A 26,335-nucleotide genomic window follows, 5' to 3' on the forward strand; every position below is an offset into this window, starting at 1 on the left:
ATCAGACATTATGAAATAGTCTCATCAAAAACATAACCTAAATTTACCCAAGCTTTTAGATCTAACTTCCTTCCAGTGCACAAGAAACAGCAGGGCTAGTGGTGCACGTTAAGTATCAAAGGATGCAACCAGCCAAACCCAGAGCGTGGAACATTGTTAAGACAACTGGTTTGGGGGCACCTGGGTGGCTCAGTCTGTTGAACGTCTGCCTTTGGCTCAGGTCATGATCCCAGGGTCCTGGCATCAAGCCCCGCATTGGGCTCCCCGCTTATTGGAGAGCCTGCTTCTTCCTCGCCCACTCCCCCTGCTTGTGTTCCCTCTCTAGCTGTCTCTGTCAATTAAATAAATAAAATCTTTAAAAAGAAAAAAACAACTGGCTTGATCTTTTCAAAGTTAAAGGTAATGACATAAAAGGAAGGGGGGGAAGGGACCACATCTAGATGAAAAGACTTGAGCATTTAGGGGTGAAGTGTCATGATAATATCTAATATACTTTGTTTCTTTTTTAAAGGTTTTATTTATGGGGGGGGGGCATGAGCAGGGGCACAGGGAGAAGGAGAATCCCTGCTGAGCAGGGAGCCCAATGTGGGCAGAAGGCAGATGCTTAACTGACTGAACCACCTAGGTGCCCCTCTAATTTACTTTGTTTTAGTTCAACCAAAAGAACAGATAGGGAGCAAATAGAGTTGACCCTTGAACAACACGGGTCTGAACTGTGTGGGTCTACTAATATGTGGACTTTTTACAGTATGGTACTTATATGTATTTTCTCTCATTATTCTCTTAACATATTCTTTTCCCTAGCTTACATTATTGTAAAGATACTGTATACAGTACAGTATATATTTAACATACAAGTGTTAATCAACTGCTTATTGGTGAGCCTTCTGGTCAATAGTAGTCTATCAGTACTTAAGTTTTTGGAGAGTCAGAAGTCATACTAGAATTCAACCACAAGGGGGTTTGGTACCCTTAAACCCTGCACTGTTCAAGGGTCAACTGCTGAAATTGGGTAGGAGTTTGTGTGTGTTCATGTATTTTATGATTCTATTTACTTGAATTTTTTCGTAACAGAACATTTTAAAAAGGGACGGCTACTCCACATTAGAGGAAGGGACGCTTCCTGAAGCAGTGCTGTTAGGACATGCTCTCTGGTCAGATTACAATCTGGTTAAAGAGTTTCTGATATTGAATCCCCAGGATTCCCCAACTTTACCAGGGGCGGGTAGACCTGCCAGGGAACCTCAATATGCAGAAATGCTTCAAACAAAACCTTCTGAAGTGCTTCAAGGTGTGCTTAACCAGCCCTGACTACTAATTCAGATTTAAGTAATCCTCCATGTCATTATATAAGTCCCTCCTGTTTTTTTGTTTTAGAGGGCTGCAGGGTGGTAAGACTTTAGAAAGCTAAGAAGTGTGGGAAAAGTTTGTAATAAAGAATACATAACATCATTTGCTTAGTTTATTGTGTTGGGGCAGAAGGGTTTGAAAAGATATGAATACTGGTAAACATTGTAATTCTTGGGGAAAGGTGAGCAGAAACCTTGAAGTTTCCATTTTTGCTCCTTACCCTTTTTCATCTTTAATCTTCATATAACAAAACCTACCTGTAGCCTAGAACAAAATGAACATCCTTTTTAGTTCAATATTGCCAGAAGTATCCTCACCCCAGAGGTTTTCAAATTTACTAACAAAGTTATAGAAAGCATTCTTACTGTATTATAATTTATATTAATAAATTAATAATAATTTATTATATAATACTGTATTATAATTATATTATAAACAATAATTTATATTATGATTTACTGTGGCAAAATATAAATAACATAAAATTTACCATTTTAACCTCTTTTAGCTTTATAAACAAATTCTCACAGCTACAATTCAACTTTCTTCCTCGCATGTAAGAGAGACTTCTTAGCCACCTCTTCAGGTTGTAGGGAGGATTCCATGTGCAAATCAGTAAAGCAGCTTCGTAAACAATGAAACACTTTACAGAGATACACAATTTTTTTTTTTTTAAAGATTTTATTTATTATTTATTTGACAGAGAGAGAGAAATCACAAGTAGGCAGAGAGTCAGGCAGAGAGAGAGAGAAGCAGGCTCCCGCTGAGCAAAGAGCCCGATGCGGGGCTCGATCCCAGGACACTGAGATCATGACCTGAGCCGAAGGCAGTGGCTTAATCCACTGAGCCACCCAGGCGCCCCCAGAGATACACAATTTACCTGAAGTCAATATAGGACTGACTGTAGGAAATGACACGATTTTGCCTTGCCACCCCCTCCAAAAGGAAGATTGGATTTAGAAAGATTTCAGTTGCCACTAGTCCAAAACATTTTTGAGTTCATTAACCTCAAGAATAAGTGTTCTCCTGCAGTTCTCACTCACCCAAAAGCAACCCATCCTTTCATTTCTACATCTCACTTCTGCTACAGTTGCTGAATGAACTTCCTCACTTTTACTCAAAGGCTTAACCATCAAAAGCCTGTTGGTTAGGTGACAACGGACTTTCAGAGTCACCCAGCTGTTCACAAACCAGACACTAGTTCTCTGAATTATAAGCTGTATCTGAGAAACATGCCTGGGTGGTTCAGTCAGTTAAATGTCTGCCTTCTGCTCAGGTCGTGATCCCAGGGTCCTGGGATGGAGCTCCCCCTAGGGCTCCCTGCTCAGTGGGGAGCCTGCTTCTCCTTTGCCCTCTGCTGCTCCCCCTGCTTGTGCTTGCTCTTTCTTTGTCAAATAAATAAATAAAATCTTAAAAAAAAAAAAAAAAGAATCTGAGAAACAGAGGTATATGAAGGATCAGTATAAAGATGCTCTGGGACCTGTCTTTAGGAAAGAGTGACTCTATTATTAATGCCAAATTTATTAGTTAGGGTTTCCAAAGAAAACAGAACCAACAGAACCACCAAGATGGAGGAAGAGAACCTAATGGCTCTGCTGGGACCATATATAAGCTCACAGTTTGCCAATTACCTTCAAGGGAGATTTAAAATATGCTGTTAAATATAAACTTCATACATACAAGATTTACCTATGTAACAATGTATAAGATCACATAAATACATACAGAATTATATATATATATATATATATACACACACACACATATATAAAGTATATATATGTGACATTTATTACATGTAAGTAGCTCACACAATTATGGAGACCAAGAAGTCCCAAGATCTGCAGTCTAAGGGCCGGACAACTAGGACAGCCAATGGTCTAAGATCCAGTCTGACTTTCACGGCAGGAGAAAACCTTCAGACAGAGGTGAATTCTCTCTTGTTCAAGCTTTTTGCTTTACTCAGGACTCTTCACAACTGGACAAGGGCAATCTGCTCTGCATAGTCTACAGATTCAAGTGTTAATCTCTTCCAGAAAGACCCTCACAGATACATCCAGAGGAATGTTTTAACCAAGTCTGGGCATCCCTGCCCCAATCAAGCTGCCATGTGAAAGTAAGCAGCCGGCCAGGGCTAGATATGAAAAGCTAACAGAAGCTCAGCCACTTGAGGTTTCAGGTAAAAAAATGCAGAACTGTAATGTTTAAGCACAAGGCCCAGCTCTTCAGGCTGAAAAGGAAATGCTAAAGAACAGAAATGTCCGAAGTTTCACAACACTTTGCTTCTCTTTCAAAAGTTACTGAAAGGAAGGTTTAACAGGACTGAAACGGTGCTAGTTAAGATTTTGGCAAAATAAAGATCCACCTGCCCAACTGGATCACCAATGCACAGCTTGCTTGGACAACATTTTAGAGATGTCATTACGAAGTACTAATTCAAGGTGGAAACACAACACTACCATGAAAACAAGGAAAAAGGATGGACATTTCATATTCCGTAACTCCACATGCTTCCCCACCACATGACACTGCACGGTTGAGCACACTATGAGGTGGTAATAAATACATGATTTATGAATCACATTTCAAGGTCAGAGATCTGTCCATTAAGATGCAGTCTGGATTTGAGGGGAAGAGTTTGGATGAAGAAAAGGTACTGATCTTAATTTCCTCATCTGTAAGAACATCATACTGCAGTGTTGTGGTGATGGCAACATCACCATCTATTTCCAGAACTTTTTCATCACAGCAAACAGAAACTCCATACAAATTAAGCAATAACAACCGAGGTCCCGCTCCTCTAGCCCTTAATAATCTCTACTCTACTTTCTATGAATTGTCCTTTTCTAAACAGCCCATGGAAGTGGGATTACAAAGGATCTGTCCTCATCTACGGTGTACCTCAGCATGGTGTGTCCCAGGTTCAACACATGGCATGCATCAGAACTTCCTTCCTACAGTGACTACCATGCCACTGCATGTAAATAGTACCACATCTTGCTTAACCTTTTTTATTAATTTTATTTAAATTCGAGTTAGTTAACATATACTGTATTTTGCTTATTTTTTTATCTGCTGATGTGGGTCGCTTCTACTTTTTGACTCTCATTCTGTCATGAACAACAGTGTATCAGTATCTGTTCTGATATCCGGTTTTCAAATCTTTTGGGTGTATACCTAAAAGTGAGTTTCCCAAGACATACAATAACTCAGTTTACATTTTTAAGGAACAACCAAACTGCTTTCCATAGCACCAGCACTATTTCAATTTAACAGCAATACACAAGGGTTCCAATTTTCCAGGTCCTGCCCAACACATGTTTTTTAAATTAATTTATCTGACAGAAAGAAAGCGCAGGAAAAAGCACAAGCAGGGGGAGTGGCAGAGGGAAAAGCAGACTCCCCAGGGCTCAACCCCAGAACTCCGGGATCAGATTTGAGCCAGAGGCAGACAAAGATGCTAAGTAAGGCTTAACTGACTGAGCCACCCAGGTGCCCTCCCCTCCCCAGCCATCTTTTAAATAACAATCAGTGTGAAGTGGTATCTCATTGTTGGTTTGATTTGTATTTCCCTAATGACTAGTGACATGCATTTTTGTTGTGTGAATTAGCCATTTGCATACCTTCTTTGAAGAAATGTCCATCCAGGTCTTGTGCCATTTTAAATTGAGTTTTATGTTCTTGAGTTGTAGTTCTTACATATTCTGAATACTAATTCCTTATCAGATATGATTTACATGTACTTTCTCTTATTCTGATGGTCTTTTTACTCTCTTAATAGTGTCCTTAGAGTTTTTAATTTTGATGAAGTCCAATTTACCTGTTTTTCCTGTCACTGCCTATGCTTTCACTGTCAAATCCAATGTCATAATTTTTACCCTGTATTTTCTTTCAAGAATTTTATAGTTTTAACTCTTAAATCCTTTGGTTTGATCTAATTTTTGTACATGTTTAATAGATAAGGGTCAAGCTTACTCTTTTGCAGGTAGAGTTTCCCAGGACCACTACCATTTGTTGAAGACACTGTCCTTTTACCACTAAATGGACTCAGCACCCCTGTGCAAGTTCAACTGACCCTGTACATGAAGGTCAATTTCTGGGCTCTATATTCCACTGATCTACACGTTCCCTTATGCCAGTACCATAACATTTTGATTACTGTAGTTTTGTAGTAAGTTTTGAAATCATGAAGTGGGAAACTTCAACTTTGTTTTGAGCTTTCAACAGTGTTTTCACTATTCAGAGTCCCATGATTTTCTAGCTGAATTTTAGGATGCGTTTTTCTATTTCTGCAAAAAACAGTCACTGAAATTTTATTGCACCAAATATGTAAATGGCTTTGGGTAGTATTGTCATCCTAATAAAATTAAGTTTTCTAAGCCAAAAACGTGACATGTCTATCTTTTTATATCTTCTTTAATTTTTCCCAGCAGTTTTATAGTTCTCAGTTTACAGGTCTTTCATACACTGAGTTTATTTTTTAAACTCAGTTTTTAAAAAAAATTCCAGTAGAGTTAACATGCAGTGTTAAATTAGCTTCAGATGTACTATGTAGTGACTCAATACTTGCATACATCACCAGGTGCTCATCCTAAGTGCACCCCTCAATCCCCATCATCAATTTCACCCAACACCCCATGGTCACCTCTGGTGACAATGAGTGTGTTCTCTAGAGTTAACAGTCTGTTTCTTGGTTTGTGTCTTTTTTCTTTTTCTTTTTTTTGCCTTTGCTCACTTGTTTATTTCCTAGATCCCATATATGAGTGAAATCAGATAGTATGGTCTTTCCTACCAAGCTGATTTTGCTTTTTTTGATGCTATCGTAAGTGGAACTGTTTTTCTGGTTTCCTCTTTGGCTAGGTTCATTGTAAGTATACAGAAATGCAACTGGTTTTTGCGTGTTCACCTTCTCTCCTGCAACTTTGCTGAAATTAGTTTATTAGTGCTGTCACAGGTTTTAATTTTCATTTTTCAGTATGAAATCTTCAGATATTCTACATATATAAGATCACGTCATCTGCATCTACTCTTTCTTTTCCCATTTGGATGTCTTTTCTCTCTTTTCCTTGCCAAACTGCTCTGGTTAGAACTTCCAGTACAGTTATGAATAGAAGCAGTGGCAGTGGGCATTCCTGCCTTGTCCCTGAACTAAATCAGAGGAAGCACTATCATATCAGTCTTTTACCACTATGATGTTCACTGGGTGCCTTTCGTATATGGCTTTTATCATGCTGAAGTAACAGTGCTCTATTCCTAGTGTTTCGAGTCACGAAAGGCTGCTGAACTTCATCAAAGGCTTTTTCTGGATTAGTTGACATGATCATGTGTGGATTTTTTTTGTTCCTTTCATTCTATAAATGTGTACTATATTGATCACTTTTTGAATGTGCAATCATCCTAGCATTCCAGGAACAAATCCCACTTGCTCGTGGTGTGTATAATCCTTTTAAAGGACTGCTTAATTTGATTTGCTGGTATTTTACTCAAGATTCTCAAATCATTGTATTTTTAAGGGCTACTGACCTGTAGTTTAATTTTTGTAGCATTTGCTTGGCCTTGGTTATCAGAGCAATGTTGGCTCATAGAATGATTTAGTAAGTGTTCCTCCCCTCTTTGATTTCTGGGAAAAATGAGAGGACCAGTTAGTTCTTTAAATGTTAGTTAGCATTCACTAGTGAAGACATCAGGTCCAAGGTTTTTCTCTACCAGTAGATTTCAGGTATTCGATTTGATCTCCTTACTTGACAATAAGTACGATTTTTATTGAGTTGGTTTTGGTAGTCTGTGTTTCCAGGAACTTATTAATTTTTTTAAATTTTTTAGTTTTTATAAACATATATTTTTATCCCCAGGGGTACAGGTCTGTGAATCACCAGGTTTACACACTTCACAGCACTCACCAAAGCACATACCCTCCCCAATGTCCATAATCCCATCCTCTTCTCCCAACCCCCCTCCCCCCAGCAACCCTCAGTTTGTTTTGTGAGATTAAGAGTCACTTATGGTTTGTCTTAGGAACTTATTAATTTTATCCAGGTTATAAAAATCTGTTGTTGTACAAGTGTTCACAAGACTCTCAATCTTTTTTTTTTTTTTAAGATTTTATTTATTTGTTTGACAGAGATCACAAGGAGGCAGAGAGGCAGGCAGAGAGAGAGGAGGAAGCAGGCTCCCCGCTGAGCAGAGAGCCCGATGCGGGGCTCAATCCCAGGACCCTGGGACCATGACCTGAGCCCAAGGCAGAGGCTTTAACCCACCGAGCCACCCAGGCGCCCCAGGACTCTCATAATCCTTTTTTACCCCCTGTAGAATAGGTAGTAAATTCCCAATAAAGTTCATTCCCGATTTTAGAAATGCGAGTATTTTTTTTTTTTTTAAGTCAATCCAGCTGGGACTGTGCTCAGACCGGGGTGTACTTGAGATTCCCACCCTCTCCTCCCCTTCTGCCCTCCCCACCCCCTACTTGTGTCTGCTCCCTCTCAAATACATAAATAAAATCTTCAAAGAGAGGTCTCTTTTTTCCCCCCAATGTTAGCATTTATCGCTATGAATTCCTCCCTTAGCACTGCTTTACTGTGTCCCGTAAGTTTTAGTATATTGTGTTTTCATTTTATTCATCTCTAAGTATTTAAAAATTTCCCTTGTGATTTCATCTTTGGCCCACTCCACTGGTTCTTTAAGAGCGTGTTGTTTAACATCTGCAAATCTGTGAATTTTCCAGTTTTCCTCCTGTTACTGATTTCTAACTTCATTTCACTATGGTCCGAAAAGAAATTTGTATGATATCTATCTTGCTACCAAGACTTACACTGTGGCCTAAGAGCAGGTGTGTCCTACAGAAGGTCCCATGAGCACTTGAGAAGAACGCATGTGCTGTTTCTGGGTGGAGTCCTGTGTGTGTCCCTTAGATCTGGCTGGGTTATTGTTATTGAAGTTCTCTATTTCCTCACTTCTGTTCTCTGGTTCTACCCACTCTTAAATATCATTGTAAAATTATCTACTTCTTCCATCAGTTCTGTCAATTTTTGCTTCATAGAATTTTTTTTTCATTTTAACTGGTTTTAGCCCAATGTGGGGCTCAATCCCAGGACCCTGGGATCATGACCCCAGCCAGAGGCAGACACTTAACAGATTCAGCTACCCAGGCGAAACTTAGCAGTTTTTATTTAAAGTTGCATATATGATTATTCTACTCCTGCATCTTCTCAATTGTTTCTTCCTTATATATGCCCTTTTCCTTTCCTACTTGGCAAAATCTGGCTTTGTGTTCAAGGGCTTTTTGGCAGTCTTTGTCCAGTTTTAGTCTAGTGATAACCACCTTGCTAGAGTGAATGCCCACACAGACAGCTGGGCCATCCGCCTTCTCTTGCTGTACTGGTTCAATGTAGAGGACATGTCTCTTCCTGCAAACCTGGGATAATTTGCCAATTTGCTGACCTTTGTAGTGTCCTCGCACAACCTGCACTCCATCACCCTTTCGGATGGGCATGGATCGAACCTTTTACTTCCATCTCAGCTCTTTGGAAAGAGGGAAAGACATGATCTTCCTGCGAATGTGGGATGGTGCACTGAAATGCTGTTTACAGTTTTTGCTCTGGTCAGAAGTCACAAAGGGATTAAACTTCATGTTGGCCAAGGGCACTTCAGCGATGGCCACAAAAGGGAAGGGCTGCTTCATATAATTTCCTGACCTGTCATTACATGTGTAAATGTTTACCACTATTTTATCTTCTTGCTGTACTGAACCTTTTATGTTCTTCTTTGTCCTTTGCAAATTTTTCCAATTTAAAATCTATCTTGACTCATCTCAGTACAGCCATTCCAGCCAGCTCTCTTTTGGTTACTATTTATGAGAATTCTCTTTTCCCACTCTTTCATATTCAAATTTTTTGTGTCTTTGGATCTAAACTGAGTCTCTTGTAAATAAATAATTGGATCAGGTTTTTTTTAGCCAATCTGCCAATCTGTCTTTTTGGAGTTTAATGCATTTATATTTATAGAAACTACTGTTAAGGAAGGACTTAATTCTGTCATTTTGGTGTCCGTGTTCTGTAAGCCTTACAGCTTTTTTGTTATTCTGCACCACTATCTTCTTTTGTGTTCAGCTGATTTTTTTTTTAGTAGTAAAACATTTTAAGTCCCTTCTCATTTCCTTTTGTGTGTACTCTACAGCTATTTTATTTGTCATTATCCATCAGCTTTACAGATGTTAATACTGTACCTTACTGTGTTGTATGGGACAAAACCCTTTCCTACAATACTGTGATGCCAACAGACATATCATCATTTTGAGACCAGAGTTTAAGCAAAAGGAAATGAATATTTTAAGTGTAAACGGTGAAGTAGTTAAAGCCAGAAATTATTACAGATTTCCAAACTAGAAAGGAAAAGCCCAGTGAAGCACAACAGATTTTAATTTTCTATAAAGTAAATATTACTTTCTAATAATCCACCTAAACAGAAAGCTCTTGGAGTCCCTTGCGGGGGGTGGGGGGCATGGTGCCTGGGTGGCTGAGTGAGTTAAGTGTCTGACTCTTTCATGATCTCAGAGTTGTAAGACTGAGCCCTGCACAGGGCTCCCTGCTCAGCAGGGAGGCTGCTTCTGATTCTCTCCCCACCCCCACTTCCCACTTTCTCTAAGAAATAAACAAATCTTAAAAAAAGAGCAAGAAGTCTTAAGACCAAAAAGAAAACCCTTGTAGATTATCCCCAGCATTACTAGTCCATTTCTTGCCCTCCATTACTGCAATGAATTACAAACAGCTATCTGGGCCCCTGGCTGGGCCTAGGTTTTTGGTCATTAAAGCCCTGAAAGCTGGTTTTTGGTGACCTGATGGACTCTGGTACCTGACAGATTGTTTTCTCCTTTTTTTTCTTTCCATCTTGTTTTCTTTTTTCTTCATTCTCCATTTTTTCGTTTTTCCCATTTTTTTTCTATTTTCCTTTTTCTTTTTGGTTCTATTTTCTTATTTTTCTTCATTGTCTTTTCTCACTTTTTAATTTTATTAGCATAATTAGTAAGCATAATTTTATTTTATATCATTAGTATTAGTGTTGTTAGCCCAGTTGGCACTGCCACTTAGAATGGTTAGCAGATCACCATGCAGTAGGACCTTGCAGCCATCTCTGGTAACTAATTACCCATATCTACAATTATGAGCTCCAATTATGAGACCATTGGGCAGGGTAACTTTGCAATGGTGGAAGTTGGCCCAGCACATCTTGATGGGGACAGAGGCTGTGAAGGTCATTAAGGAGAGTCAGCAGAGCTCCTCCAGTTTCCAGGCACTTTTCCATGAAGCACTTTCTATGAAGCACACAGCACAAAGACCCTGAATCACACCAATATTGTAAAGCAGAGGTGACTGACACTGAGGAAGCACTATTCCTTGCCTGCGAGTACGTTAGTGGAGGAGACCTGTTTGGTTGTTTACAGTGGACCATGGCCACATGACAGACAAAGAAGCCAGAGGCAAATTCCAGCAGCCAGTAGCCACTGTGCAGTAGGGCATAATCCACAGGGACCTGAAGCAGAGGAACCTGCTCTGTGACACTGAAAGTAAAAACTGCAGACTTTGGGCTGAGCAATGAGTTCACCACTGGCCATAAGCAGAAAACCTATTTTAAGAGCCTCCCTTATACTACCCCAGAACCCTTCCTGTGCCAAAAGTACAATGATCCAAAGTCACCCTCTGCCCCACCCTCCCCCCTTCACCCACTCTGGTGAATGTGTGAAACATGCTAATCATTCTGTCACCATGGTCACTGGTGTCCCTGCCTTTTGTGGGAGAGGACTTATGAGAGCTATGAAAGCAGATCCTGAAGGGGCAATACCATATTCCAATATCCTTACCTCTTGAATGTGAAAACCTCAAGAAAATTATGACCCTCAACTCCAGCAATAGAGGAACGTTAGAAAATATTATGAGGGATCCATGGATAAATAAGGCCAGGAGGAGAAACTCAGATCTTTATACATAAAGTGCCTCATGACAAGAAGGACTTCCAGGGTGACCAAGGTCATGATGAACATGGGCTATGGGTGGGATCCAGGACTCAGGAACAGCACTGAAAGTACCAGAGTGTGATGGCCACCTCAGTGACACCAAGAAACCCAAGGTGGAGGGCCACCCCCATGATAGGAAGTCCCTCCTCCCCTTCTGCTGACCCTAATAACTGCATTCTTCCCCCAACCTAGCAGGTTCAGCAGGTGTCTGACAATGCAGTAAACAATACGTGCAGCAAGTCTGCTATTCCCACCTGGCTCTGCAAGGCGGAAAATCAGTGGTAGAGGAGTACCAGAGCTCAGAGTTCTACTGCACCTAGTCTGTCAAGGACCACCCTCCCAGCTCAGCCCCCTACCAGTGGCCCTGGGACCTCCTCCACCTCCAGCAGCAGGAGCACAGCACCAGAGGGAACCAACTGTCCTCAATGTGTGTCTGTAAGAAGAAATCCTTTGCAAACCAGGCAGCCTGATGGCATGACCCAAACCTCTCCCTCCTGTCACAACCAGGGCCAACAGAGATGGCTGCCAGGCTCCTTTTTATTCTAAGACACTTCTGTTTTAGACTGTCCAGCAAGAATCAGAAAACAAAATATAGTGAAGACAACTGAATCTCTCATGGTGGATGACCAAGGCAGAAATCAAATCAAAGACCATGGGGAGGTTGACTTGCACTCCCTAAATTTTAGATGAAAAGAAAGAAGACGCTGAACTCCATCGAGCCTGACAACACAGTACAGATCAGCCAGAGACTAGGCACAAAACAGCTGCAGACGGGAGCAATATAAGTAGTACAGGCTGTGTGTGCGAGATGCTTGGGGAATAGGATCAGGTTATTACTGATAAGGAAAGATTTACTTTTGCCACATACCATTTGTTTTCCGTATGTCTATTTTCCCATTATTCAATTCTTCATTTACTGATATTTTTTGTATTTAGTTGAATTTTTAATGTAATTTTTTCCAGGGGCTCTGCATCATTCCTTCTTCAGCTTAAGGAGCAGCCACGATATGGACTGTTGCTGGGTGTCTCCGTGAAGTGAAAACTACTGGGGGGTCTTGCTCCTGCAGTTCAATGTTCCAGCCCAGGATGACACATCATGTCGGCTTACAGCTCACTGGCTAGAATGAGTCACACCATACAAGAAACTAAGGAGTGTGATTCTCTTGTGGACTTGGAAAGCACACAGTTGGAAATTTGGGGAACTAGGATGAGTTTTACAGTGGCTTGCTGTAGGAATAATAAATGTAATTTTTAAGATATTATTTACTTGAGAGAGAGAGAGAGATCACGCATGCACTCAAGTGGGGAGAGGGATACAGGAAGAGAGAGAAGCAGACTCCCTGCTGAGCAGAGAGCCCAACACAGGTCTCGATCCCAGGACCCCAGGATCATGACCTGAACTGAAGGCAGGCACTACATGACTGAGCCACCCAGGTGTCCCTGGCATCCATGATTTCTGATGAGCAATCAAGTGTGAAAATCTTTAGAATTCCTTATATATGACAAGTTGATTCTCTTGCTTTCAAGTTCTTGTTGCTTTGCAAATTCAAGTTACAATTTGACTGTAATGTGTCCTGGCATAGATTTCTTGAGTTTATCCTCCTTGGAATTCATTAAGCTTCTTAGATGTGTAAATTCATTAAATTCTGGAAGTTTTCGGCCATTTGATTTTCACAAATGTTTTGTTCCTCTCTAAATATTCTACCTCTGGAGCACCTATGAAGTGTATTGACATGGATGATGATGTCCTGCAGATCTCTCAGGCTGTGTCATCTTTCGTAATTCTTTCTTTCTTTCTGTTCCTCAGGCTGAATAATTTTGATGGTCTTCAGCTTGCCAATCTTTTCTTCTGTCTGCTCACATCTGCTGCCAAACCTTTCTAATAAATTTCATTTTGGGGCACTTCAGTGGCTCAGTTGGCTGAGTGTCTGACTCTTGGTTTGGGCTCAGGTCATGATCTCAGGTAAGACTGAGCCCTGCTCTGGGCTCCCTGCTCAGCAGGGAGTCTGCCTGAGATTCTCTCTCCCTCTCTAAAATAAACGAATAAATCTTTAAAAAAAATTTTCATTTCAGTTACTGTACATTTTTTTCTGCTCCAGAATTTGTTCCCTTTTTATAATTTCTTTCTTGATGGTCTCATTTTGTGCAGACATTGTATATTCTCAGTTGCCTTTAGTTCTTTGTCCATGATTTCCTCTGGCCAAGTAATTTAACACAGTGGATTTAAAGTCTTTTATTTACTTATTTATTTGTTTGCTTTTAAAAAGATTTTATTTATTTGACAGAGATCACAAGTAGGCACAGAGAGAGGGGAGGAAGCAGGCTCCCTGCGGGGCAGAGGACCCTGGGATCATGACCTGAGCCGAAGGCAGAGGCTTTAACCCACTGAGCCACCCAGGTGCCCCTAAAGTCTTTTTTTTAAAACAAGAGTTATTTACTTATTTATTTTAGAGAGACAGAGAGAGCGCACAAGGGCAAGCAGGGGAGAGGGAGAGAGAAGCAGACTCCTTGCTGAGTATGGAGCCCAAAATGGGGCTCTATCTCACGACCCCAGGATAATGACCTGAGCCAAAAATCAAGAGTTGGGATTGTCAGCTATGCAGGCACCCCAATTTAATGCTTATTATTAATTCCAATGTCTAAGCTTCCTCTGAGATGGCTTCTGTCCAGTTCCTTTTTTTCCTGTGAACGGGTACATTTTCCTGTTTCTTCATATGCTTCACTTTTTCTTCTTGTTGAGAAATGAACCTTCTGAAATCTCACTCCCCTGTTCCTCAGGGATTGCTGATTGTTATTTGCTGAGAGCTGGAATTGTTCATTTGTTAGCACAGCACTTAGGAAAGATCAGCACTCTATCCCTTCATGAAGTACATCTCCATCCAATCAGGTTCCACAGTTCCAAGATAGTTGATTCCAAAATACTCTTTCCAGGTCAGTGGCTGACTTTGTAGAGGGACTGACTTCTAATGCTTCCCCCTCAGTCATCTTGTGTGACATCACTGTAGTCTATAGTCTTTTAAGTATCAGTGAACTTGTCCAATTTTCACACCCTGACCAAACTTATTCAAGCCTCTGAATTACTGCTAATTCTCTCAGCAGAAAATGCATGCATATTTTTTGGATATAAGTATGATTTGTTTTCTAGTTTTAGTAAAGGATCAGGATGAGTCTTTCTCCTTAAATGTTACCATCTTTCTTGAGGTGCCTGGGTGGCTCAGTCAGTTAGGCATCTGCCTTAGGCTCGGGTTGCGGTCCCAGGGTCATGGGATCATTGGGCTCCCTGCTCACTGGGAAGCCTGCTTTCCTTGCTTGTGCTCTCTCTCTCTGGCATATAAATAAATAAAATCTTTTTTAAAAAAATGTACCATCTTTCTTAAATCTCTTGCAACTACAGAAGACCATCACAGGAAAGGAAATGATAAGCGGCAAAAGACAAAGATCATCTAATAGCACAGATTGAAAATACCAAACTGGTGGCTCCTGGGCTTAAGTACTGTTCAAAATACTAAAAGTGGTATGTGAGTATTAAGAGAGAGGTAGCTGACTGGGAGCATGACACAGAATTTACTTTAGGAGTCTTTTTATTCTGGGTACAACGATCTGGTGCTCTGAAGCTATACTTCAGAGCTGGAGTTAATACTTCGAACTCTGTGCTCAGAACACATTAGGGACTTGAATATTTGCTAAAATATTTAGCTTCCTTTGTCTTAATAGAGGCAACTTTCTGGAAGCATACACAAGAAAGGATACAAAAAATGCTCCATACAGGTAAAGTACTTAGTTCTCACTCTAGAAACCCTCTCTCTCTAAAACATGGCTTTTTGGGGGGTACCTGGGTAGCTCAATCAGTTGGGCATCCAACTGTTTTGTTTTTTTTTTTTAAGTTTTTTTTTATTTATTTACTTGACTGAGAGAGGGAAAGAAGAAGCAGGCTCCCCACTCATCAGGGAGCCTAATGCAGGGTTCAATCCCAGGACCCTGAAATCATGACCTGAACTGAAAGCAGACCCTTTACCAACTGAGCCACCCAGGCGCCCTGGGCATCTGACTCTTGATTTCTGCTCAGGTCATGACACTGGGCCATGCATGGGGCTCCACCTCACCACAGAGTCTGTTTGTCTCTCTCCCTCTGCTCCTCTCCCTGCTCTCTCTCTCTCAAATAAAATCTTTAAAACAAGCCTTTTTTGAAGCAATAAATTTGTATCAGCAGGATACGCTGGGAGTTAAAATGTTTAGGAAATTAAGGTTCTAACGGTCAGCAATTTCCCCCAAACACAGTATTCCTCCAAAAACAGCCAAAATACCTCAACAATTAATCTGTCAATGGCTATGAATATGAACGAGTTTTCACTATGACATTATCATTGGTTAGAAGCAATAGAAGTTTGGAACTTCTATTCAGTTATCACCAGAAATGGATACAAATAAGGGTACCACACCATGCCCGCACTGCCCATGCATCTTTGTTTAGCGAGCAATCTTATTTTTTTTGGAGCAGTTAGCTCTGTTTCCTCTTTCACCGTTTCTGCTGCGCTTCCAAGCACAAGATGCCTGCCTCCATCTGCACAAAACCTGTCAAATCGGGCGCCTGGGTGGCTCAGTGGGTTGGGCCGCTGCCTTCGGCTCAGGTCATGATCTCAGAGTCCTGGGATCGAGTCCCGCATCGGGCTCTCTGCTCAGCGGAGAGCCTGCTTCCCTCTCTCTCTCTGCCTGCCTCTCCATCTACTTGTGATTTCTCTCTGTCAAATAAATAAATAAAATCTTTAAAAAAAAAAAAAAAACAACAACAAAAAAAAACCTGTCAAATAGGTGTCCCTACTTTTAGAGCCACGGTCACCATCTTAGATGAGGCTTGCACATACCCTACCTATGCTATTTTAGTTGTAAATCCTTTGAACTAGAATAATGTCCCTCATATTTTATTATTTCCTTTCAAATATGTAAATATGGGTATGCCTGGGTGGCTCAGTGGGTTAAAGCCTCTGCCTTCAGCTCAGGTCATGTTCCCAGGGTCCTGGGATCGAGCCCCACATCAGGCTCTCTCCTCAGCGGGGGACCTGCTTCCCTTCTTCTCTCTGCCTGCCTCTCTGCCTACTTGTGATCTCTATCAAATATCATAAAAAAAAAATACAAATATGTAAATATGGACAGATTATCACAATGAAATGTGGTTAATATGAAGATGAAGTACCACAAATATGTCTGCCTTTATTCACATCACAGTACTTCCTACCTCGTCTCTTGAATAATCACATACCCAAAAAAAACAAAGCCTGCCATACCGAGTAGCGGTGTATACCACGCCAGCTTTCTTACTGTATTCAGCCCCAATCTCTCCTCCTCATTTTTGAGGCCTACCATCCTCTCAAATCTATCACCTCCAATCAGTCACTGCCACGAATCTAGACGCCCTACTTCCGGGTTCTGCCAAATTAACATACTGGGAAGGTAATAGGTCCACTTCTCTCCTTTCCTTGATACAACTCTCTCAGCCAAGAAAACCCAAGTGGTGAAAGAACTCTGCCCCTACTTCACAATACATATTCAAAACATAAACACACAAAAGCAGACTTACATGTATGATGAGTGAATATTCTAAAATGTAGCTAGATATTTTTGAAGTAGGGTAAAGAAGAAGACATGCTCCCATTTGTGTTTATTAGGTTGAATCCTATGAAAATGTCATTTTTGTAGGTCAAAACCAAGCAACTTTATAGGGTTCAATGTCTCTATGGTACAGGAGGGATTAAGGTAGGAAAATATTTGTTTTCAATGTTTCATTCTGTACAACTGAATGTATGAAGTTTATCATTCCCTCTCCACATTCCAAAACTGAACATCTGGGTCGGAAGCCTGCTATCACATCTTTTCACACTACATCATCCCCTTTTGTGGGTGGCTCCTCACGTGTCACACAGTCAAAAAGAAAAATTCCTTCAGCACAGGAACTATCTTACTTCTCTGGCATTTCCCTAACACAGCACCTGCTACAAAGCATCCTTTGGATACCTGCAGGTCTGAATGACTACATTTCCACCTCTCCTGTCACTGGGGTAGAACCAGTTCTCTACCACAGCAGCGGGAAGCAGAAAGAACAACTCACTTCTCAGATTCTGACAGGCACGGTTTTATCTTCGCCTGTGAACAACCACAGGTAAGGTTATTCATTAACTACATACACCATTTGTCTAGGCCGAGTGTACATTACGAGGCTGACCAACATGAGCTCCTCACTTCCCTCCCACATCCCCTTCCCAAACTCACAAGGGAAATCTTGCTATTGCTGCACTTCTCCAGTGGGCTAACAGAAGTCTGGCCACAAGTCTTCACAGAAACAGCATGCCTTTCTCTCCCCCAAGTAGATCATGGATGCTCTGTACCTCCAGATGACTTTATGGGCACACAGAACTGCAAGCCACAGAAGACAGCCACTTGGCAGGGGCAGTGTCCAGTCATATGCAGACAGGATTTCATGTTGTTGTCATGCAGAAATGATTAGCTACAACTTTAAAAGATAAAAAGCAAGGGAAAAAAGGGAAGAACTGGCTGACCAAGTGCGCTTTTTTCCTATCTGAAACAACCGTTTCTCTCAATTCAAACTGCTAACATTTTTTCAACATCAACAGCCCTGAAAATAAAGACTGGCCCAATGGTCTACTTTTTATCTGTAAAAAAATTAACTCTCCTCTTTTGTTTTTTATTTTTTAAAATATTTTGTTTATTTATTTGACAGAGAGAAATCACAAGAAGGCAGAGAGGCAGGCAGAGGGAGAGGGGGGAAGCACGCTCCCTGCTGAGCAGAAAGCCTGATGAGGGGCTCGATCCCTGAGACCATAACCTGAGCCAAAGGCAGAGGCTTTAACCCACTGAGCCACCCAGGTGCCCAATTAACTCCCTTCTTATTTGTTACAATTAATTAATAAAAAGAAAATTTTTTGAAACTCATGCCAAGTCTGGGACACTGATATGGAATCTGCTATTAAAATCCTCCACCAGAAGTGACAAAGAAATCTAGTATGTCAAAGTTAAACAAGAAAAGTTGGTTAAAAAACCCATCCAGAGCGCAGATTATGAATTGTGTATGTTCAAATACTGCAAGAAATGACCAGACATGGCAAAACATGAAATGCATAAAAACTTCATGAACATAAAACCTAATACTTGGTTTCCAAAGTCTTTTTGCAACCAGTTGGGTTACAAGGACTGAAAGATATGTACCACTGCCCCACCAAAATCAAGGCTCCTTGGGGGTCAGAAACCAGGTTTTCTACTATTTGTAGAGCTACTACCTTGCCCAAGGCTTGGGATATGGTGGTGCTCAAGAAAACCGACTGGATGAACAATTATACATTATTTGTCCCAGATACACAGGGGAGAGAACTGAGCTGCCTCCCTCTGCCAGAACACCTTAGAAAAAGTTTCTTCTAAATTTCTTGATGGAAGAAGCTGCCAGACAAAGTGATTAAGGGCCCAGGACAATGGGTAGAAAGAAAACCAATTTAATGAGAAGTAAACATATTCTGAACCTAATGCTGACAGAGTTTTATGACAGATGGAAAACCGATGAGCTTGTCAAAATGTATTATGAAGCAGAAGCAAGTAAGACAGTGGTACTACTATCCCAGAGACAAAGAGTGTATCAGAAGAGTTAAAAAGAGGGGCGCCTGGGTGGCTCAGTGGGTTAAGCCGCTGCCTTCGGCTCAGGTCATGATCTCAGGGTCCTGGGATCGAGTCCCGCATCGGGCTCTCTGCTCAGCAGGGAGCCTGCTTCCTCCTCTCTCTGCCTGCCTCTCTGCTTACTTGTAATTTCTCTCTGTCAAATAAATAAATAAAATCTTTAAAAAAAAAAAAAAAAAAAAAAAGAAGAGTTAAAAAGAGATACATGTAGGTAGGTAATCAAGTGTGTGATAAAAAAGATTTTAGTCAGTGAGAAAAGGATGACAATGTAGCAAAATACTGCCACATATTTGCAAAGATTCTGATGTCATATTGCATCATACCTAAGAATTTCAATGTGCTAAGTACTGGGGGAGGGGGGGCACTGTTTTTATTGCCCTTTGGATAGGGAAGGCCTAGTATAGTAACTAACATGAAACCCCCAAATCGAAACAAATCAACCACATTGACTACAGGAAAGTTTCTTTACTACAAAACACACCATTAACCAAACCAAGCCATGAGAAACAAGCCTGGAATGTTTATAACATGAAAAAGGGTCAATATGCTTGCTATATAAAAAGTTTAGGTTAAAACAAAAACCTGCCTCACTTGGGCTTTAGAGAAAATAGTCAATTCACAGAAGGAAAAAAATGGCTAATATTTTTTCAAAAGCTTAATCTACTCATCAATAAAATGGAAATGAGGTATCATTTAAAATTTTCCCACTAGTTAAACTGGCAGCTATTAAGAAAATCGACAATTGGGGGAGCAACTGGGTGGCTCAGTGGGTTGAGCCTCTGCTTTCAGCTTGGGTCATGATCTCAGGGTCCTGGGATGGAGCACCGTTTTGGGGGGGTCTCTGCTCGGCAGGGAGCCTGGTGCTCACCCCCCGCCTGCCTGTCTGTCTACTTGTAATCTCTGTCAACTAAATAAATAGATAAAATCTTAAAAAAAGAAAGAAAGAAAGAAAATTGACAGTTGGCAACTACATAAATTGAATTCAAAGGCTACAAATGTTAAGTAGACAACCTTCTTGGAGGCAGTATGGTAATGAATGCCAAATTTTAAGTATGAATAACAACTACAAGGAAATGATCAAACAAGTGGATGAAGATAAATATTAACTGTCTTCTTAAAAAAAATTTATTTTTAAGGAATCTCTAGACATAATGTGAGGCTCTAACTCACAACCCGGAGATCAAGAGTCACAAGCTCCACTGACTGAGCCAGCCAGGAACCCCTTAAATAATTTTCTAAAACAGGAAAGTTGAAAAGTAACTGAAACATTCATTTAGAAGATGGTTAAACTTGGTAAATGCAATATTATACAGCCATTAAAAAAAGTATGTACAGGGGGTGCCTGGGTGGTGCCGCTGGTTAAGCATCTGACTCCTGGTTTTGGCTCAGGTTGTGATCTTAGGGTCATTATACTGAGCCTTGCGTGGGCTGTTCTCAGTGCAAAGTCTGCTTGAGAGATTCTCTCTCCTTCTTCCTCTGCCCACTTCCCCACAAACCCGCATGCGCGCACGCACATATACACATGCATGCCAATAAATCTAAAAAATAAATAAATAAATAAATAAATAAAACAAAACCACCCAACAACAGTATGTACTGACAAAGAAAGGTGTGTAGTACATACAGAAAAGTTTTTTTTTTAAGATTATTTATTTATTTGTCAGAAAGAGAGAGAGAGATATCACAAGTAGGCAGAGAGGCAGGCAGAGAGGAGGGGGAACAGACTCCCCGCCAAGCAGAGAGCCCGATGCGGGGCTCGATCCCAGGACCCTGAGATCACGACCCGAGCCGAAAGCAGAGGCTTAACCCACCGAGCCACCCAGGCGCCCCATATACAGAAAAGTTTTTAAAAAGCAAGTTACAGCAGAGTGTGTACTGTGTCATCCCATTTAAATATGAACATATAAGTCTGAAAGTACAGCCACCAAATTATCCAGAAGGGTGATAAAGAACTATTCACTTGCTTCTCTAATCTAGAAACAAGTTCATTTTAGGAAAAATCTGACCACCTAGGGATTTCTTCGTGGCTCAATCAGTTAAGCATCTGCCTTCAGCTCAGGTCATGATCCCAGGGTCCTGGGATTGAGCCCCACATCAGGTTTCCTGCCTGTCACTCCCCCTGCTTGTGCCTGTGCTCACAGGATCTCTCTCTCTCTCTCTGACAAATAAATTTGTTAAAGTATATTTTTAAAAATCTAAAAAAAAAACCCCACAAACCAAAAAACTAAACCACCTACAGTGAGGTTACTTTTGCCCCTCATAAAAAAGTGAACAAGCGGGGGATGCCTGGGTGGCTCAGTTGGTTAAGCAGCTGCCTTCGGCTCAGGTCATGATCCCAGCATCCTGGGATCGAGTCCCACATCGGGCTCCTTGCTCGGCGGGGAGCCTGCTTCTCCCTCTGCCTCTGCCTGCCACTCTGTCTGCCTGTGCTCTCTCTCTCCCCTTCTCTCTCTCTGATAAATAAATAAAATCTTAAAAAAAAAAAAAAAGTGAACAAGCGGGACTCCATGTGGGTGATAGTTTTTGAAATGGCTTAATCGGTTCTCAAAGTTTGGTGTCATCTTGCCAGCTGGGATATTGCAAAGCCACTGCAGTATGATCAAGAGCCAAAGAAAGCCAAAATATGAAAGGATCTTGAGGATAGCCAATGCACCACTCTCATCTTTCAGAAGTGCAAATGGAAGCTTAGTAACTTACCTAGAGAGCCATACTGTGGCCCTGCTTAAAAAAGTCTCCAAAATCCTACTGCTTCTGGCCTACTGATTTCAAACAAAAAAACATGAAGAATTTACAGGTATTTCTTTTTTTCAGCCAGAGAACACAACAGATGCACACACACATACACACACCCCCAAAAGCCACTTGGAGAATGTTTTTCATTCTTTCTTTCAAACAATTAAGGAAAATAGATAAATTAGTTTATTATCTACCCTGAAGCCCCTCTCTTAGGGTAGGGTAGAACACATATATAAAATGTGTATAAGACACATATGAAATTCGAATCACAGGCATTCAGTGAAAGCTGAGGAAAGTATGGGCTGAAGTGGCCAACAAAAAGCTTTAAAAATTGAGCTGGTGGGGGCGCCTGGGTGGCTCAGTGGGTTAAGCCGCTCCCTTCGGCTCAGGTCATGATCTCGGGGTCCTGGGATCGAATCCCGCATCGGGCTCTCTGCTCAGCAGGGAGCCTGCTTTCCTCTCTCTCTCTCTGCCTGCCTCTCTATCTACTTGTGATCTCTCTCTGTCAAATAAATAAATAAAATCTTTAAAAAAAAAAAAATTTGAGCTGGCGGTACCTGAGCCAGGCAGGATGCCAAAAGACAACACAGAAATGAAGGGAAGTGACAGGAACCAAGCTGAAGGAAATGGGGGAACAAAGTGTGGCATGAAACAGGTAAGTAAAACAACTTCGGGTTAAGTAAAACAATACAGGGTGTGCGTCAGAGAAAGGACAAAACCAGGAAGACAAGCCAGAGGTGGAATGTGGAGGGACATAACCAAGGGCAATAGAAAACCAAGGGTTCTGCAGGCAGGGAAGGTAAAGAACCTAAGGAGTATTTTTAAGACTATCTGATAGCACCTTACAAGGAGGACTGCAGGGGTGGGGGTTGGAGTGGGTGGTGGGGGTGAGAAATCAGTAAATCTATAGGTTTGTAGGTTTCCAACACTGAAAATGTGGAAGGCAAGGGACCTCTCAGACTCAATTGTTTCTCTCACACCTACTTCTGCAAAGGGTATTTTGGAGGCACTTAAATTGAGATTATCACACATCATTTAAAAGAAACATGTCCGAGGATGGAAAGGTGATCTGTGAGTAAGGCAACTTTTGTATCCTTTTCTGCATTTAAACTGCGGCTGATGGGAACAACAATCTGCAAATGAGCCACTCCGTTCTCCAAGAGCTATTACTACAGGCAAGTCACTGTAAAACTCATCCTAGTTCCCAAATATTTCCAACTGTGTGCTTTCCAAGTCCACAAGAGAATCACACTCCTTAGTTTCTTGTATGGTGTGACTCATTCTAGCCAGTGAGCTGTAAGCCAACGTGACGTGTCATCCTGGGCTGGAACATTTAACTGCAGGAGCAAGACCCCCCAGTAGTTTTCACTTCGCGGAGACACCCAGCAACAGTCCATATCGTGGCTGCTCTTTCATCTGAAGAAGGAATAATGCAAAGCCCCTGGAACACTCACACTGCACACACTGGGTGTGTGCAGAAAATAAAGCTAAGGAGCTTTCAACCTTTTTGAGATTACTTGTTGCTGCAGAGTAGCCTTACCTATTCAGTCTCATACTGCTGGAAAAATGACTGCCTGAAAACTTGTATTTCAAAAAGAAACAATAATCAAAGCATCTTTCTTTTATTTTTTAGAAGATTTTATTTGAGAGAGAGAGAGAGAGAGCGCGAGAGCAAGAGAGAGCACAAGCAGGGGGCGGGGTTAAAAGAGGGAAGCAGGCTCCCCACTGAGCAGGGAGCCCACTGTGGGGCTTGATCCCATGACGCTTAACCAACTGAGCCACAAACCATCCTTGCTCAAGAAAAACAAAAGCAAACAAACTCTTAAATAAACCTGAACAATAAAATTTACATAGGCTAACCTTCCAGATGTGATGTTATTTTTCTCACCACTATTAGGGTTAAAGAAATATCTGACAACTTGGAATATGGAGCACCAGTTCCAATCCCACTACTGGCCTCCATGATACTGAGCACTTCCTTTTGGGTCATTTCCTCATCTGGAAAGAGAGGAATATGCCGCTTCAATTGAACTCTAAGTGAAGCTTAAACAAGGAAATTGCTGATCTCCCTAAGACACTGATTATATATAGGCTCTGTTCCATGTATCAATCATGTGGGGTGGAAGGAGAAAAACAAAAAACAAAAAACAAAAAAACTAAGGCAACTTTTACAAAGAAGCAAGTTCCTGGGAAAGCAATTCCTGTTGAGAACTTTGTAGTCCAGCCCAATAGATACATGACTGTGCCATGCCAATGTTCTCAAGCTTTCTAAAGGCAGGTACCAAAGCCAGCGGAGTCTTTAGCCAGGTACCTGGATGATGGGTTTCTTTTTCCTTCTTTCTTTTTTTTTCTTTTCTTTTCTCTTTCCTTTTTTTTTTTTTTTTTTTTTTTTTGGGTAAAACTGACTGGAAAGCAGATAGCTAGTATAACAGTTACACAGAACTATTCTCAACAGCTGAAAGTTCGTTTCTTTTAAAAAATATTTTATTTATTTATTTGACAGAAATCACAAGCAGGAAGAGAGGCAGGCAGAGAGGGAGGCAAAGAGAGAGGAAAGGAAGCAGGTTCCCTGCTGAACAGAGAGCCCGATGGCGGGCTGGATCCCAGGACCCTGGGATCATGACCTGAGCCGAAGGCAGAGGCTTTAACCCACTGAGCCACCCAGGAGCCCCATCAACAGCTCCAAGTTTTTGTTTATGTTGCTAGCAACCCTAACTTATCTCCAGCATTTACCTAGTAAAACAAGTTGTCCATAAAGTAAGAGGAACCCACAATGGGCTGGCTGGCTCAAGAGGAAAACCAAACTGTTCTTTCTCCATCCCATCCCTCCCAGGCCAACTATTAATTTGTGTTAAAGACACTTCTGAGGAAGTACCTCTTTGAAGGCTTAAACACATTTGTATTTGAATCACATTTGTATAGGTCCCACTAATCTCTCAAAATGTATTTCTCTAGGTAAATTATAACATCAAAGTCATTCCTTATTCTTTTTATTTTTTAAAGATTTTATTTATTTATTTGACAGACAGAGATCACAAGTAGGCAGAGAGGTAGGCAGAGAGAGAGAGGAGGAAGCAGGCTCCCTGCCAAGCAGAGAGCCCAATGCGGCACTAGATCCCATGACCCTGAGATCATGACCCAAGCCGAAGGCAGAAGCTTAACCTACCCTGAGCCACCCAGGCGCCCCCATTCCTTATTCTTAACTGGGGTACCACCTGCCTTACTCAATAGGGGTCATGAGGTTCAAGTGAAAGGATAATGTCCTATCCTAGCATTATGGGGTGAAGGATCACTTCGTTAAACATAAACTCTTCAAGAAGGCACTGGAGTGCCTCCCCTCCCCCATTCCATCTGGCCCCCACACATACAGTCATTCCCAATTTGGAGATATTGCAGCTTCTCCATCTGCCCTAGCATTTCCCTACCTCCATTCATTTGCTTATGCCATTCCCACCAACTATAATGGGTTTCCCAAGTCTCCACTCCACACCGGCCTAACCCCAGCCCTTGAACACCTCTAGCATTTTCTTTAAGCTATTTTTACAGCTCTCATCCGCTTTGTTTTTACAATTATTCCTAAACCTCCAGTGATCTTTATTTTATGCTCCCTACAGCTGCCAGCAGTGTTTTCTTATACTAGACAATAAAAATCTGTCAAATGAATACAGAACACAGTTTAGCATTCAGGAAAGCTCTACATATTAATCACTGGCCCAGAAGCATAACTTACATGCTACAAATAGTAACTTACTGTGCAAAGTTAGAACTGGTGGGAAAAAAATTAAGTTTACTGAGGAATATTTCAAGATCCATCTTAGAATGATTCATCCCTGCCCCCCCAGAAGTTTGGGGGGTCAAGGGTAAAATCATGTAATATTTTTATTGTCACCAAACACAGGTCTATAGCATATGTACAAAAAAGCTCAAGATCACTCAGCCAGAAAGCTGTTGGTCAAACACCAATATCTAAATGGACAGTCAGAACATGCAAACAGGCCTATTTCTAACATGTGTATGAAGGAATCCAGTATTTTAAGAACTCGAGTGTCAGATCAAAGAAGAGTCTCAATGAAGGTAACATTTATTATGGCTAGATTTATATCCCACAGATGATACTTCTGGGCCAATTCCACCACCAGGAATGGATCCAGATTATAAATGCAAAAACTAATCCACAAGGGCAACTACAGAGGACTAACTACTCACTGGACTGAAACCATTCTGCTTTTCTAACCCTATGAGGATTACAAGACATTTACAAGAGGCTGTCTCAAACTGTAACATACTTGGCTGTAGAAACAACTTCGCTATTCCCTCAAGGACTGCCTACACTGGTAACTGAATGGGGCCATTAAAAAAAAATGGGTTCCTACCAGAGGGGCAAAAAAATGAAAAAAGAAGACAAGTGTTAGCAAAGACATGGGAGTATATGGAACTCTCAAATGCTGCTAGTGGGAGCTTAAGCGGCTACAACAATAGCATAACCAACAGTATCAGCCAGGGTGTTAACAGACACGGGGACGGGATGAAGTGAATCCCCGCCAAACTCGTACACTGAAGTCTGAG

General features: G+C 41.3%; 1 protein-coding gene and 1 pseudogene across 2 annotated transcripts in view; both read right to left on the reverse strand.

Annotated features, from left to right (window-relative positions):
* RAB7A (RAB7A, member RAS oncogene family) overlaps positions 1-26,335 on the reverse strand; it is a 73,607-nt gene that overhangs the window by 39,929 nt on the left and 7,343 nt on the right. The window lies entirely within an intron of this gene.
* LOC131824291 (large ribosomal subunit protein uL24-like) lies at positions 7,313-11,656 on the reverse strand (annotated as a pseudogene).

This window comes from Mustela lutreola, chromosome 2, assembly GCF_030435805.1.
Source record: "Mustela lutreola isolate mMusLut2 chromosome 2, mMusLut2.pri, whole genome shotgun sequence".
NCBI classification, from domain to species: Eukaryota; Metazoa; Chordata; class Mammalia; order Carnivora; family Mustelidae; genus Mustela; species Mustela lutreola.